The sequence below is a fragment of the Pleurodeles waltl genome, chromosome 3_1 (assembly GCF_031143425.1).
Source record: "Pleurodeles waltl isolate 20211129_DDA chromosome 3_1, aPleWal1.hap1.20221129, whole genome shotgun sequence".
NCBI lineage: Eukaryota > Metazoa > Chordata > Amphibia > Caudata > Salamandridae > Pleurodeles > Pleurodeles waltl.
The window spans coordinates 1,063,332,276-1,063,349,773 of NC_090440.1; the positions used below are offsets into that span (position 1 = coordinate 1,063,332,276).

General features: G+C 40.3%; 1 protein-coding gene across 1 annotated transcript in view; it reads right to left on the bottom strand.

Annotated features, from left to right (window-relative positions):
- DPP10 (dipeptidyl peptidase like 10) overlaps window positions 1-17,498 on the bottom strand; it is a 1,473,102-nt gene that overhangs the window by 449,637 nt on the left and 1,005,967 nt on the right. The gene's annotated exons all lie outside the window — the stretch shown is intronic.

The following is a 17,498-nucleotide window of genomic DNA, read 5'->3' on the forward strand; positions in this document are numbered from 1 at the left end:
ATTAACTCAATAAGCCTTTATATTGGACTCATTCTTAAAGTATGTGTGCATTTTGTGTGGGGGAACATACATAGCTTTTACTTTTAAAAATATATATTTAGCAAAATTAATTAACTAGGAAATAAATTACAGTGATACTTCCAATTGGTCCAGAATGACAGAGAACGTGGTTATTTAGGATAGCACCTAGTTAGAATATCCAGTATGACATTACCTGTATGAGAATGTGACTCATGCAGCTATGTCACAGAGACCATTTCTCAGAGGTGAACAGAATTTACTGGCTCCTCTTTGATGGTTAGGCAAATTGTTTGAGCTTTCATCATAAAAGCACAGCCAATACATATTACTGGGTAAATCCTGCTCAAGTGAATTTATGCCTCTATGATAATGCTAAGTATGGAGATATTGACAATGTTTCTTAGAGATTGCCAGGTTTGTTATAGTCCATCTAACACGCAACCCATTGAGGATGATCAGGAGCCATAATGGATGGTTTGACACTTTGGGGGTTATTACAACTTTGGAGGAGGTGTTAATCCGTCCCAAATGTGACGGATATACCACCAGCCGTATTACGAGTTCCATAGGATATGATGGACTCGTAATACGGGTGGTGGTATATCTGTCACTTTACCGTCACTTTTGGGACGGATTAACACCTCCTCCAAAGTTGTAATAACCCCCTTAGTGTACAAGAGCTTTAAAAAAATCTGATGCAGGCAGTAAACAGATTACCTAGAGTAAGTCATGAAATTGTAGCCTGCATTGGGCTTTTAAGACTGCATTGGCTGATAGGAAGCAGGAAATTAAATCTGAGGCCTGGACAACAATATTTAATGCCAGCACTTCTACAGGCTCCTGATACTTCTAAGCCTTTGTGCCACATTCCAGGTCATCCTGTGACAACTCATAACAGATTATCACAACCGATGGGACTCGACCAACTGAATTGACTCGAGGGCAAGTCAGGTGGTACAAAGCTCTTGGAGGGCGAGTGAACTGGCAGGGAAGCGTATCTGTACTAAACTGAAATATTTAACCCTCCCCCAACACTGGAAAGGTCAGCTGCAATTCAGCAGCTTAGCCCTGGTACCTGTATGGGAGTTGGCTTTGCTTTCTGAAATGTTGTAGGTTTACGCACCAAACTGAAGAACCCGGAGTGTATTTGTTTTATCAAACCTTACGTGGTTTGTGTTTATAGGTAACATGGCTAGTGGAAAATTTCTACATTAGGTTTGCGACCTATTCCATCCTGGCTATTTCAGGGGCTGTGGGTAGAGGGTAGAGCCAAAGGAGAACTAGCAATGCTAGTGGATCTTACTTTTCCAGGTCGTGTTATCCTGACTAATCTGTCCTCACCCCATTATCAGCTCATTCTCCTGAGGTGGGGCAATGAACATATATTACTAGTGAACTTATAAAACAATGTGTTTGAAGCTAATATTTCTGTCAACACAAAATCCTTGCAGGATGATATGGAGTTATGTTTGAGTGTCTTGGAGGGTGTTTATGCAATTGTTTGGATGAGGAACTTTAGCAACACTGTACAGCTCCCGCTAAATCTTCTGACTTCCTGACCACTGACGGAGAGCCTGCTATGCATTTGTGTCATAGTTATTTGAGGGATGCATTTAATCTGCTTTTAATGAAGTGCAACTTGATATCTGCCCTTGACTTTTCTAGTAGCGGCCTAGTTGAGACACCTACATTTGTGGGGCCTGGACCTTTTAGTCTTATTGTTTTCATCTTGCTTTCCATAACCTAAGGAAATGGTGGGGAACTATGAGATTATGGACTCCCCTCTGACTGTCTGAGCGATCATAGACTGATGTCAGTCATTATAAGTGGTCTCACAGATGGGAAAAGGCAGAGCTTAGGTTATTAATTCCCTTCACTGTTACTTTTTAGTGCTAACAAGGGGGTGACTGTGAGCTGGGGTAAAGTCGACGAGGATCTTTCCTCTAAAATTTGATTGGTGCCTCCTATAGTGACTTCATGTTATGACTGGAGGAATGTGAGGACGGGAGGGTCTGAAACAGTACGTAACAGCTTTGATAAAATATGCAGGGCAGCTTGAGAAATGCTCACTGTTGTCTCTAAGTCCACCCGTTCCAAGTGGACTAGATGGTTCGATACTACCTGTACTAAGGCCCACAACCTATTACCGAAGTCTCTTAAAATTACATCAAGAGATCCCGAAAGGGTTCGTTCCTGTAGAAAGGACTATAAGGTTGCACTACGGGCCAGGAAACGGCTACTGAAGGAGCCTGTCATCATTTGTTCAAGGCTAGTGAGCTAAAGGACAGCAGGCTGTTCTGGCAAACAGTGACCAGAAATTGCCTGAATAAGGATCAGGGCAGTGGTGTGGATACAGTATTTCCTCCAGGGGTATGAGTCAGGCCCTTCTCATAGCTATACCAGGAATATCCTACATTGGAAGGACAGGTGACGACCAGTCCTCAAACAACAACATCATTAACTAGATTGGTTACTGCCCAACTTCTTTGCAATTTAGGTACAGACGTTCCTGACGTAATCAAGGCTATTACGAAGTGTCCTGTATTGAAGGTGCCATGCACAGACTGAATCCCAGATGATCTTTTTGGAGCCAACTTACCTTTGTGAGCTCCCCTTCAGACCAATGTTCTCTAGGCTGCACTTTATGTTGCCCCCCCGAAAGGCATTGTTGCTTGCAATATTAATACCTATTTTAAAAAAAGAGCTAAGGATGACCTGAAGTGTTACCGGCTGATTTCCTTAAACAATTTGACAGCTTAGGCAATGGGCGGGGTCCTGTTGGACCATCTGAAAACCTGAGCGAATGACAACAACATCCTTCTGATCTCCAGTTTGGGTTTCGAGCTGGTTTGGAGACTGCAGAGCAATGCCTTAACCTTTATATGTTAATAGGCATATATTCACTGGCCAACGGGGGCAAACTTTATATGGCATACTTGGAACTGAGCTCTGCCTTTAACTCAGTCAATAGGTCGAAGCTCTGTGCAATAATGGCAGAGATGGGGGTTGAACCCACTATTATAGATTTTCTGAGGGAACTCCACGTGGATGTTACTTCAAGTGTAAGATACTTTCCAGCAGGACAAATCACAGAAAGTTTTAAAGGAGAACGTGGTGTACACCAAGGTTGTGTGTTGCCCACTTTTCTTTTTCTATATGCATTAATGGTTAGAGAAGCACCGTCTGAATATCAACACGGACTGCCCAATGATAGGTAGGCATGGCATTCCAGCCTTGGCCTACTCCAATAATACGGTGCAGTTGGCAAGAACTGCAAATGGGTTGCAACAACTATTAGACCAATTTTGCATTTTTATGTCTAGCTTAGATGTAGCGGGTAAACAGTCTAAAATGCGTCTTTTGGTTTTTGGCCATCGTGGCAGGGCTTGCAGGCCTTTTTGTATCAACACGTCTGAGATCAACAAAGTTTCATCATATCCCTACATGGGTGTGTTATTTGATGATAGATTGAGATGGTATGCATTGAAAGATGGCAGGGCAGCTGCCTTAAATAAGAGAACAGAAGCGGTCTTAGGGTTTGCTACCAGATTAAGCAGCAAACCTATCAAAGAGCTGCTGAAAATCGATACAGCCAAGTGCCAATGCAACGTATGGTGCTGGTGTCTGGGGCATTTGCGATTAGCTGAGGTTGGAGAAAGTGGAGAATGGATTTATAAAATGATTGCTCGCTGTACCCAAATCTACCAGCAATCATGTATGACATTTGGAAATTGTCCATGGGCACATAAGTGATTTTGTGAGATTGCAGCCCCTTCTTTTATGGATAAGGATTTGGAGAAAGGAAAGACTACACTAAATTGCACAGTCCTGACTGATTGCCTGGTCCTGGAAAAAAGTCCTGAAATACATTGGCTGTCATATATATTCAAGACCTGTAACTGGATGGCCTTGGAAGAGTTGTTCCCTAATCCTACCACCTTCAGCCCCAGCTTCACCATGCACCTTATTCTTTTCTTGTAAATTTTATACTGCACTGAGGTCTTTATACACCCTACCATTTTTGAATCAGGCTAAGATCAGGCAGTGCAGAGCTACCCTAGAGTTTCTCAAAAGGCTATCCACAGTGAAGTTATGCCACCTTGTGGCAATTTATATGCAGAGGGTTGTACACCAGCGCTCTGAGTCATGTTTAGTATAGAATCGGCTTTGATAGTAATCATCTTTGGACATTGAATGCTTAAGCTGTCGCTATCATTTGTACTATATTCACTTTATGATGTATCATCTAACCAAGGCAGCTCCTAACAGGGCCTAACCAGATAAGTGTAATAGTATTGATTTGCTTATAATCATGTTTTGTAATTTGTACATAATATTGTTTTATTATGTAAATTTATGTTTTTCTTCTTCCTCTTTATACTGATTCATATAGGACCTCTTCATATTTTTAATACTTTTATGATGTATTTGTTGCCTTTTATGATTTTTAATCAAAAGCGGATAAAGGATTTATTGACAATGCCAGCAGATGTAAAGATAGCTGTGTGTTGTGGTAAATTATCGATAAACTATATTTTGAACAGTCTGCTACTCCAACAATTGAAGTTGTCATACCCCAAGAAAACTGGGTGACACGCATTTCTCGTACTTAAGTCCAGGACTCCATGGGTGCACATGAATGAAATAAGAACCAATTTGGCGATAATATACTTGTTAAGGGAAAAACATCCCTTGTTTTTATGTAGGGGAATGTTATGGATGCTACTAATGGATCACACAGTGACAAGGCCCCAGGCCCAAATGGGATGCCAGTCGATCTCTTTAAGAGCAGTTTGGAGCTGTGAGAGCCATTACTGCTGAATTTTTAAAGAGTGATCTGTAGAACAGGCCCTTTTGAATCTTGGTTAACCTCCCTGATTGTCCCAATTTTTAAAAAGGTGGATAGGGGAGATCCAACTTATTTTCCTTGTTGGACTCGTTATTAAAGGTGGCTGGTGAGAATACTACTCACAAAATTGGAGGACTGGGCAGATAAAAACTCTGTCATGGCAATTAATCAATCTAGCTCAGAAAGGGGGTAGGTATCTGTAGAGCAGTCTCTTAATCTAAGGTTACTTGTTGGCAAATATGCTATAGCAAGGAGAGATCCTGTCTAGTTGGCAGTTATGGACCTCTCTGGTGTATTCAACTGCGTAAATCATGATAAACTATGGACTTTGATGATTAAAATGGGTGTTGATTTCTGTTTCGATATGTGAATGCTAAGGCCAGAATCAGGTGCAGAATTAATGAACAATGCACCACAGAATTTAATAATAAGTGGGAGAGTCTTTTGCCCCTTTTTTATTCACCCTTTATGTAAATAATATCAGCAGTTCTTATAAGAGAAACTTTATGATGTTTCATAGATCAGTCAACAAGCCATCCCTATATTATTGAATGTGGGTGATGCAGTACTTATTGCATGCACCCTAAATGGATTACAGGACTTGATTAATCATTTTGTGGAATTTATGGCTGAGGTAGATGTAAGAGTTCTATTGTCTAAAACTTTCATTACAAAATATAAATGTAAGGCTGGTAAATGTTATCAATTTAGATTAGGAGACACTAAGCTTGTATTATCTCCCACGTTCTCTTATCTGGGTTTACTCTTCAATGACCTTGACTCATGGAAACAGCTTGATAGATCCAGAACCTTGCTTATTACAAATCTTTTGCAGGGCTCAATAGAATTGGGGTCAGATTGGGGTGAGGGGTCACTCAAAGCTCTATACTATGTATAAAGCAAAATGTATTTCATTGGCATAATATGCGGCTAGGGCATGGGGCTATGAAAACTTCCAGAAGTTACAACTCGCAGAAAATACATGCTTGAAGAAGTACCTGAAAGTTCAGAATAGGGTATCTACCTATGTTTTCCCCTACAGAGTTGGGACTTTTTTTTTGAAAATCTCATATGGGTTTGCCCTACATTATTGTGGCACAGAATCTGGTCACACCTGAGCCACTTCTAAATAGGCTAAACATTGCAGACTTTCAATCCCAGTATCATGCCTTGAGGATACCATGGTTTAAATGAATCAAAGCTTTCTTTGATAGCTTGGGAAGACCAGCTCTTTTTACTGATCCATCCTCCCTGCTTGGTATCTCTAAGGCTGAGATTAAACAATTTACACTGAATAAGTTTGAGGAGGACAGGTTTACTAAGGAATGTGCAAAGGTTAGCTTTGAACACTAAAATTTGCTGTGTACAAATAAACATATCCAATTTATCTAGAACAAGTTTACAACACTCAGCATAAATTTGTGCTGACCCCTTTTAGACCTAATATTGTTCACCGCTTTATCTCTTTTCCTCAAGTAAATGATTGGTCTGCTAAATTGGTTAATTGCTCAAGTGACAATATTTCACAATAATGCACATTACACCTTACTCTGTTCTGTAAATGTTATGAAATTCCACGACTTCAAATTGTAAAACTGCTATCATGGAGAAATTCAGTATTAGACAGTGCAGACCTGCTTTCTTTGCAAACTGATGTCTGTTTTGCTGTCTCCAAATTTCCCTGGAGGTTTTTTTTGATATGCAATCAGTTGAGTAGGTAAGCTGCTATTAATGAAATGTCTCCTTGTAATACAACAATTAGACTGCTGTAAATTTACTGTGTTTTTAAATATATACTCTTTATGCATATTCTCTTTTATGGAAATGTTAATATGTGAACTTTTGTGGTTTTTAGTATCGAAAACTGAATAAAGTATTTTCTGACTCTGACATAGTACTGCTCAGAAATCATGAAATTAAAGATCCCCTCTAAGACAAAGCTAAAAATAAGGGATAAAAGTGATTTTCCAAGATTTCAACTAATGCAGAGAAAAGGCACAGTATACAGGTGTAAGTTTTAGTGTCTAAAAAAGTAGAGACGACTTCTGACATACAAGATTTTCAGTATAATTCAGACTCCATTGTGTCAAAACAATGAGGGATGGCTTTAAACATTGCATCAAATTCAAAGATGTGGGCACAAAATGAGAGTTACTCAATCTCGAATGCATTTTCTTCTTTGTTTCAATGTTATTCGATCTCCACCTCAAAAGGTTGAAACAACTGCAGATCAAATCATGGTCTGCTGAACATGTCCAGAGAGGACCAAGCTTGGCAGTTCTTGCCGGCCTGTTCCCATTGTATATGGACAAAGCATGATTTGCATATGCCTGGATTTATTCTGAGATGGCATGGTAAATGGAAAATGAAAGGTTAGAATGCTACCCCAAGTAATTATCAATGGTTGACTAGTCGCATGCTCTCCTCCCAGCACCTTGTTTGCGTGTGCTGATCTTTGACACAGGGTAAGATACAAATTGAACTCTACATCCATATGGGCCTCTGGCTTGAGGATGGCAAACCTGGGCAGCTCAAGTTAGTTGTGGCAGACCCAACACAGAAGAGACAGGAAAATGTCATTTGGGTGACTGAGCTCTCATTAGTGCATGGTTAGAAGTGTTTTAAATTGGTCAGAAGTTAATGTGGATTGTGATACTAACTCAAAGCTTGAAAGGGTGCAGGCAGTTTTATCAGAACACCACTTTGCTGCAACTGATAAGGAATGGTTCTATCAAAGTGTCCCTTTGATCCAGTTTGCTTCATCCAGCAGTCCTTCTGGGTTCTGGATCTTTCTATCTTCTCAACATATAGGTTCCTGTAGCAGCCTTATACCACTGTAAGTCTTTTCACCAAACAGTTCCAGTCATCCCCTGTAGATCATGGCATAAAGCTGGCAACTTCCGTTCGGGAACACTATTGGTGGATTGTTTATAAGGTGTTTTATCTAAACAGTACACACTTATACATTGGTGTCATGTCGTTTTTATATTTTGCATAATAGACATTCTCCCAGAAGAGATGTTTTATCTGAACTCATAACTTCTGTGAAGAACATTTACAATCATGTGTAGAAATGTATTTGTGAATGTTTTATGTAGCCAGTAACTAATTGAATGCTAAATGTAAGCAAATTCAAGGTGGTTGCTTTAACTACAATTAAATTATTTGTCTTAGTCCTAAACTGAAAAGTCATGATTGGCCAGTCAGGTAAAAGTGCAGAAATATCACATTTTTTATCACAATAAAGTTCACCCAACCCTAAATTGTATGTCAGAAACCTTTTTTCTTTAGTAAGCATTTACTTGGAATTTCCTCGCTGTAAAGGTTCATTTACAGATGCCCACATTACTCTAACTGTAACTAGTGAATACGTCTACAGTGCTTAATTTGTGCAGGTATTTATCGGTGCTTGGCGCCGGCACTTAATTTTTAACACCACCACATGGTGGTGCTGTCTGCCTTTTTTCAGCAGAGCACATCAGTCTAGTAGTACAATATGCACTCACATATTCATATTAGGTCATCCAGGCCACTGCAGTTGTATGTTTATGTGTACTTTGGGCACTGGCACTTATTTTCTTAGAATGTAGGTTCTGGGGCAAGAAATTCCTCCTTGGAATCACTGTGTACTCCGTTCTTTTTTCCCATATTATATTATACATTTGTAATATCAGTTCAATAAAACTAGACAAATATTAGTATACCAGATGGTTTCCAATAAAGGTTACCACCGTGAAGACCTCTTCTAAGAATTACCATTTGGATTCTATTAACCCAAATATTTCAGAGGCTCACTGTTTGAGAGAAACACATTTACCCTGCTATCTATAAACTTCAGCAAACATTAGTTTAAATAGAACTAAAAAGTATCATATTCCTTTGCTGTCAATTTCTGGAAAGACTAAAAAGAACTGTGACACAATGAAATGATGAACTTCAATTACCAACGCGCCTCAGGACAATGCTGACACTTGTATGGGACTAAACTTATGAATGCTTATACACACCTCTGTTGCTTCTCAAGAGTTAGTGGAGAAACATTTTACATTTTAAATGCGTGTTTTACTTTTTTAACAGCATTGATAAAGCCAAATGCAAAGACCAACCCAACCAGGGGTTTAAAATAGGGTCTTTGAATGAGATTTACTGACCTTCAAACACTAGGGTAACTAGAAAACTCAAGAAATATCACTTTTGGACACAAAATGATGCTATGTAAATGTAAACTTTCACAAAATGCACTAGTTCGTAATTATTGACTAACACTTGATATATTATGGGAGAGGTTGCTGCATTTGTGAGTACTCTGGGAGAGGCATTGTCAGGATCAGAACGGTCTGACTGGCGACTCTGGTCTAAGCCCCAGTTCCCTCATTCAGGAACTACACCAGCGTAAAGCTGCTGGCAAGCTGAGGCGAGAGAGATATGGACTAAACCTTATATGATTGAATGGAACCAGAGTGATTTGGAACATTGTGCACTATCAAGCTGTCAACTGTCACCTAATATGGGGGTTACAGAGAATAATGTTGCAGTGCAACACATTATTAGCAATAGTATCAGATAGAAAGGTTTGTATGAGCTACTTTACTGGAATGTGATGGAAGACCATGAGGTGTTCTGTGTACCCAGAAGTAAAGTTGCTATCCTGTAGAGACACACCAAGGGATATAGCAACAATTCCACAATAATGGGAAAATGAAGCTGAAAGAAATAGCCTAAACTAGCAAAAATGCAGCAACTATGAGGTTGAAGAATTACCAGTGAGCACTGGACGGACATCGATAACCTGCCAATTTACTAGTCGACAGCCACCATGTTGTGTGTGGTTATCCTTCTTACAATGTCCTGGAAACTTCCTTGTACTTTCTGTTTAGACTATCTGAGGCCCCTCGAGTGCACCTGTACCATTGAAAGTGTACTGCTAGCGCAGGTGCTTTAATAAGAATTATTAATGAAATGTTTATGTATTTTGAATAATAAGTTTATGTAGAAAATGTAATAACATAGAAAATAATTCACACATTTGAAAATGTGATCACAAAGAATGGCCATCAATATTAAAGGAATGTGCTAATCAATGATTAATACTTATGAAATATTGAATATGTGTTAGACTAATGCAGTAATATGCCATATCAAGGGTTATGAATTAAGCTTTAGCTTTATTAATTGTAGGCCTTAACTTAGCGAGTGTCTTGGCCTATTTGCCAGGCCTCATGTAAAAGCTGCATTTCTTAGAGTTTAATAAAAATGCTGACCAAGTGAATTAAACTGCTAAATGTCTATTGTATTGTTTAAGGGTGCTCATAATGGAAGCTTTTCGAGTGAACCGACTGCTAGGAGATGAGGTTCTTGCTCATGCAACATTTTATGTGTAATATGTGTGAGATTGACTTTCCCAGGACAAGAACAATGAAGATATTGACTAGAGTAGAAGCTGCAACAATATTGTTACCTGCCAAGTCAGATGATGAGGACATCGCAAGATGAATGAGCCATTGAGAATGAGCTCCTCTGCCACTTCGTACTGACGTTCTTGGTAGTTCAAAGCTATCTCATGCTGTGAGGACCATTAAGGTGGTGGGCTCTTTATTGGATGTGAGATAGACAAATTAAGCCTCACATATTTCTGTTGTGCCAGTCTAATCTCACATAACGCCAATAATTTTGCGTAATGTTTTTTTTTTCTCAAAAACTCCCTCCTGAAATTACACCATTACTCCATGTTATGCCTTTTGCACCAAAAAGTTAGGGGGGAAGCATGAGAACAAAGTGAATGACCAGCAGGAGTGGCTGCTGCTTGCAGTGATTTGGTTTTTGCACTGTTTTCAGAGGGAAAAATGCACCCTCGAGACCAAATGGATGAAGGGAATTATTTCACACTGAAATATAGGGGCATATTCATAAGCCCCTAGCACCACCATGTGTTGCCCTAGTGTCATTTGTGTTATGATAAGGCAGCGTTAAGGAGGTCTTTCTCCCACTTTGTAAACCTTTGCACCACATTATGCCTGCACCAAGCATAATGTATACAAGGGGGCGTTCTGATGCAGGGAGGCCAGAAAAAATGGCGCAGTGAAATTTACAGCATTTCACTGCACCATTTTTTTCATCATTTTTAATGACACACACATTTTAATCAATGGGCCTCCCTGTGCAAAATGTTTGATGCTAGTTCAGCAAAGCGCCACAATAGCGTCAAAAATGTTGATGCTCTTGACCTAACGACTGCAATGGTGTTCCATATTTTAAATACGGCACAACCATGGTGCCGTTAGATGGGGCAGGGGCGACGTAAGAAACATGTTGCATCTGGACCGATTCACCACTTTCATGTAAATATGCCCCATAGTGCCAAATGTTGGTATTACTTTTTGGGTAGTAACACATCACTTCACATAATTGCTCTGAAATTTCGAATAATTACGAAAATGCAAATTATGCAAGTTTCACACCCCTAGTTCTGAATTGATTAACTATAGTAATGTGGACTTCCTTGGTGAAATCCTAACGTGTGAACTTTGTAGGAAGGCTCAACAGAGTATATTAGATTCAATCCTTCCTTTTCAGACAAGGCCAAAATAACTCGAAGAAGCTGTTTGAGTGTTCACTAAGCTCTAAGTGCATTTTTAAGTACCAATTTCTAATCTCTTTTAGTATGAAGATTAGACTCATTACCACTACATAAATATCTAATTAGCCAGCTATGTGTATTTACTTACTTCTCTAAAAGGAGCGTTTCTAGTCTCTTACTAAAAAAACTAGTCTCACACTATCAACAATTAAATATCAAAAGTTCTGGTAATAAAGACAATTAAATATGTTCTGTAAAAATTGTAACTCTGTCGCCTTGATCCCATGAGGAACTATGAATATTCATTTAACTAAAAGAGTTCACTTTATAGACATTGTCAGAGAGAATGAAGTTCTATGCCAAAAGTAATGCAGCTGGAAACAAATGACATTTTCCTCCAGGAGACTGTTTTAACATTATCACACTGCTTTGCCCAAACAGTGCGCTGTCGTGTACCAGACATGTTCGAAATGCACACTTTAACATAAGAGTGAAAACACTATGTTCACAACACCAGGAGAAGCCTTCCTTCAAGCTGTTAGTGTGCTCCATCCCCAGGAGGGTCTACCACCAGACCAGACCAGACCCAGGTATGTAGTCCTCAAATTAGAGCACTGTTCAAAAATAAGAGGGAAAGGGCATAGTAGTTGCATATTTTAATTCTTTTCTGATATGTCGTTTTCAAATTAGGTCATTGTAGTTTAGTTCACACGGGCCTCATACTTATTGAGCGAGTCTCTATTAAATGCATTTCTAGACTGCAAAAGCAAGTATTGGGATGGATGCTGGCGCACCAAGTACCCATTTTGGACTGTGTTTACAACCTAAAATATACTTTTTTGTGAATTCCAGCAAAAAGACGTAAGCAAATTAACTTACACTTCTTAAACCATTTCTTCTACGTCAGTTCATCAGGATGGTTCAGTGGCTCGGATTCCCATTTCAGATTAAAAGGAAATGTTTGAAGAATGTGGTGTTTCCGCCGGTCTTTTTTCGATGTAGCTCAACCTTCATAGTGAGAATAACAACAAAGGAAACAAACACATGCAATGGAGCTTGCAGTATTTTAAGAAACATGAAGGAACGCCTCGTTGATGTGCTGTGGTAGAGTATCCATGTGTTGAGAAAGTAGTTACCTAAATTCATCTTCAGATGTGTCAAACGCAATGACACTCATAGTTATATCCATTTTTCAAATAAAAAATGTATTGTGTTTCCTCACGAGGAAAGGCTGGCATGAATGGGAGAAAATGGTATTGCACCCCAAAGCTTACTTTGTAATAAATATCTGGTAGGGGTTAGCATTGTTCTTAGTAGCCCACTTCTGAAATGCCAAATTCCGAAGCTGCCAAATACATAAGCCCAGATTGAAAAGGGCCTAGCGCCTCCTGGCGCCACATTCGCGTCATTTTTTTCATGCTAATGTGGCCCAATGAGCCCAAAAGCGCCACTTCGGATTTACAAAATGGTGCAATATATGCATTGCACCCCTATGTAACTCCTTGCGCTAGGCATAATGTATGCAAGGGTGGGCGTTCCCCCATCATTTTTTGAAGCTACTTTTAACACCTGCACAGAGGGGCAAACCATTGCTTTCTATGGGCCCCTATGTACTGTGTAGGATTTGCGCCAACATTTTGGTGATAATCCTACACCGTACATCCATAGCTAATTTTTTTTAATACTATTGCCTCTACCCTGAGCCATGGTGCACTGTATAATAAATAAGGCACACACATGATGTGGAGGGGGTCATTAAGGGGTGCAAGAAAAGTGGCGATGCATTGGAAGCAGATACCAATTTTCTTAAATCAGGCTCTAGTCTGTCAAGTCTTGATTCTACTTCATGCCTCTGTCTTACACCTACTGAAATTTCTATTGTCTTTATCTCACACTTGCACCTTGTTAGAAATGGGGTCTCTGGTTGACAGTCACTTTGCAGTCTGTCCAAGCAGGGACCCTCACTCTATTCAGTGTAAGGGAGTTACACTCCTAAGACAACTCCTGCTCACCCCCTTTGTAGCTTAGCACAAGCAGTCAGGCTTATCTCAAAGACAATGTGTAAAGTATTTGTACCAACACACACAGTAATACAGTCAAAACACCACAAAAGTGACACAACTCCAGTTTTAAAAAATAGCCAATATTTTCAAGCAAGACCAAAATGACAAAAATCCAACATACAGAAGCAAAGTTATGAATTTTTAAAGTAAAAAGAGTCTCAATCCACACAAATCAATGATTGCTTTGTTTTTAAAAGTAACTGGTTTGCGTCAAAAATAAAGCCACACGGGCGAGCTTGCATAGGAAAAGTCAGCGATATGTTTATTCCTTACTCGAAAGTGAGGCCGTGCGTCGTTTCTTCTCCGGTCGGGTAGGCAATGCTTTTTTTATCTCTCCCGCAGAAAAGCAATGTGTTGATTTCTGGATGGGCAATGGTCTGCGCAGGTTCACAATGATTTTGAAGCCCAGCGACAAAGTGTGCAAACTTCCGGCACACAGTGGTGAAGAGCCTCACTGTGTGGCTGATGCATCGATTTTGGCAACTGCCAGCAGGTGTTGCATTGGTTTTCCAGCCACAATGCAGGTGGTGGTCAATTTTTCAGCCATGAAGCAGGTGCAGCGCCGATTTTTCTCCTGCATGGCTTCTGTACGTGAATTTCAGTCTTGGTTTCACCAGCTTCTCCTTTCAAGGGCCCAGGGAATGGATTAGGCACCACTTGGCAGGGTAGAAGGTCAGTCCAAGCCCTTTTAGAAAACACAGCAAAGTCCAGTCTTTGTCCTCTCTCAGGCAGAAGCAGCAACTGCAGGCCAACCCAGAAAAGCACCCTCACAGGCAAAGGGGTTGTACACCTTCTCCAGCTCTTCAGCTCTGCCGCTTGGTAGAGGTTCCTCTTGATCCAAAAGTAATCTAAAAGTCTGGGGTTTGGGTCCACTACCTATACCCAATCCTGCAAACTTTAAAGGAAAGTCTCTCTTGTTCATAAGATCCTGCCTTGCCCAGGCCTGGCCCCAGACACAGGCGATTGGAGACTGCATTGTGTAAGGACAGGCACAGACATTTCAGGAGTAAGTAAAGCCTAGGAGACTCATCAGGATATGCAGGCTATACCCCAGCTCCCTGTGTGTCACTTTTTAAAGGGAATTCACAAACAGCCCAACAGTCAGTCTGACCCAGAAGTGGATTGCACAGGCAGGCAGATGCACAGAATGGTTAAGCAAGAAAATGTCCACTTTCTAAAAGTGGAATTTTCAAACTGACAATCTAAAAAACAACTTCATCAAAAGTTGTATTTTTAAATTGTGAGTTCAGAGAACCCAAACTCCACATCTCTATGTGCTTCCAAAGGGAAACTGCACTTAAAAGATATTTAAAGGCAGTCTCCATGCTAATTATGAGAGAGATAGGCTCAGCCACAGTGAAAACCAAATTTGGCAGTATTTCACTGTCAGGACATGTAAAACACATCAGTACATATCCTACCTTTAACATACTCTGCACCCTGCCCATGGGGCTACCTAGGTCCTACATTAGGGGTACCTTACATGTACAGAAAGGGAAGGTTTTGGCCTGGCAAGTGGGTACACGGGGCAGGTCGAATTGGGAGTTTAAAACTGCACCCACAAACATTGCAGTGGGAGGTCTGAGACATGTTTACAGGGCTAGTCATGTGGGTGGCACAGTCAGTGCTGCAGGCCTACTAGTAGCATTTGATTTACAGGCCCTGGGCAGCTCTAGTGCACTTTACTAGGGACTTACTAGTAAATCAAATATGCCAATCATGGAAAAACAAATCACACATACAGTTTATACAGAGAGCACTTGCACTTTCTGCCTTTCTTTCTCTTGTTTTAGGTCAAAATCTGACAATGAAAAAATCATTCCCAGTCCACAAAGGTTTAGTAACCGTGCCTGGTGGCAAAGTGACACTATTTTTAATTTGCGTTTAGTGACACTTTAATGCATAGTAGGTATAATCATCGCTTACATGCTTCCGTGAGAAATTTCATATTTAGATGGCCCATAATATGCAACTTTTACATTACTATTTAACCATAGCTAGAGTGTGTTTATGATAAGTTAGTCATAGTCACAGTAGGCCTTGGTTTGAAAGCCCCCATATTAAATGAAATGGTATGTTTCTGTTTGATATGCAGAATCATTTTCTCATTTCAGGAGTCAAATATTCACAGCCTACTCATCAAAATAGTATTTTTATTGTCAAACTTCATGTGATGGCCATCTAGAGAATCTTTTTAATGATTGTAATAGTAAATCTCAGCACCTGCGCGTGAGAGTGGCTGATGAAGAAAAATCCTCCCTATTTCAATACCTATAAAGGCCACAGTGATGGAAAATCTTGAATAATATGACTCTTGAGAAGAGGGCGGACAACAAAATGTACACTAATGTTTAATTTCATTTGTTTCCTGCTCTGTGGGAACTATAGGAGTGCCCTTTTGTTGAATTTCATGATTTATTTGCACACTTTTGTTTTAGACCATTACACTTGCTCATGTTAACATTTAGAGACAAGTCCCTTTCCTACTCCCGAGATCCTATGCTCCTTATCTTTCAGTTCCTAAAATGAATCTCTCAAGCAAGCACATGTTGCCTTTCCTTTATTGGAATCTTCATTGGTTTCTATTTGAAACACTATATTTGCTGACACCTGCTGCTCATGAATTTCCCCAACTTTACCTGAAACCTCAGTTTAGCATTAGGGATTTACCCTTCAAGAGAGCAGAATCATGTTATGATTTTCCTAATCGGTCTTTAAACAGCTTGGCTTTACATTTGCTGTTAGATCTGTCTGAATTATATTCTTTCATACTGTGATCAGGTAGTTCTTGATTAATGATCCAACTGTTTGATTTAAATTTGTACCTTCACTAATTTACTAATAAATCCTTCATGGTTTCCAAATCTATTACTTTCTATCATTACTGTGGGGAAAATTTGCTTCACTGTCATTCAGATGTTACTATATTATTGATGTCATGCCTTATTTCGAGACAAATATTGATCCATGGATTACGGCTAGAACCTGAAGTTTTACACCACGATTTGCACACTGTAAATACTGCCCTTTGCCCTACATCATTCCCACCACCTTTTTAAATGAGTATTCCATCAATTGTAAAGTACATTACAATACAGGATGGAGCAAAATGGTAAAATGAACAAGGGACTACAGGAAAGAGGGGGGTAGTGAGGCAGGCGGGGCGGAGCGGGCAGAGGTAAAGGAAGGGAATAAAGGGAGACAAAGAAGAGGACAATACACAGTGCTCATAATACTTCAAGATGCCATCAGATGTGGGAGTATGAGAACACGTAAGATCCCATCCATAGTCAGTAAGGATCCATGGAAAAGGAGGATTCCAAAAAGAAATGTAGATTTAAATTGAAGGGGGCTTAAGCACAGCGAGTAGGGATGGGGTGATGAACGGCGAGTGAGTGAGAAAGGTGGAAGACGTATGGATGGAAAGAGAGAAATAGCAGCAGGCAGATAAGGGGTGGTCTAGTTGGAGGCAAGGTTTGTGATGTATGGGGAGGCATGGGGAGGCAAGAGGGGCGGGATAAGTATGGAAAAGGACAAAAAAGCATGAGGGTGTTAGTGGCTAGGTGGGTCTGCAGGAGGAGAAGGAAGGGAAGGGGGAGTGGGTTGAAGGAAGAGGAGGAGAAACAGGATGGAATAGGGGAGAAAATAGCATAGGGATTCTACACCAGTCAGAGAGAAAACGCTTAGGGGAGTGGGAGCGGTAAAAGGAATCGGGGTGTGTGAGGAAAAACCAGGATGGTGGGGAGGAAGGGGAGGATGGGGGAAAGGCGCACGGGTATCAGGGTGTCCGCATTTTCAGACAACAACCAGAAAACAGGGAGTTCCAGGCATGTCTAATGCTAGGAACTGTCTTCAAGGAAGGGCACCCAAGTCTGTGTGAATAGCTCCAACTGATCCTGCAGATCATAAATGATACATTCAAGTCTGTATCATTGCCACTGTCCATTCCTCTGTGGTCAGAGGGTTAGGAAATCTCCAGTAATGAAGA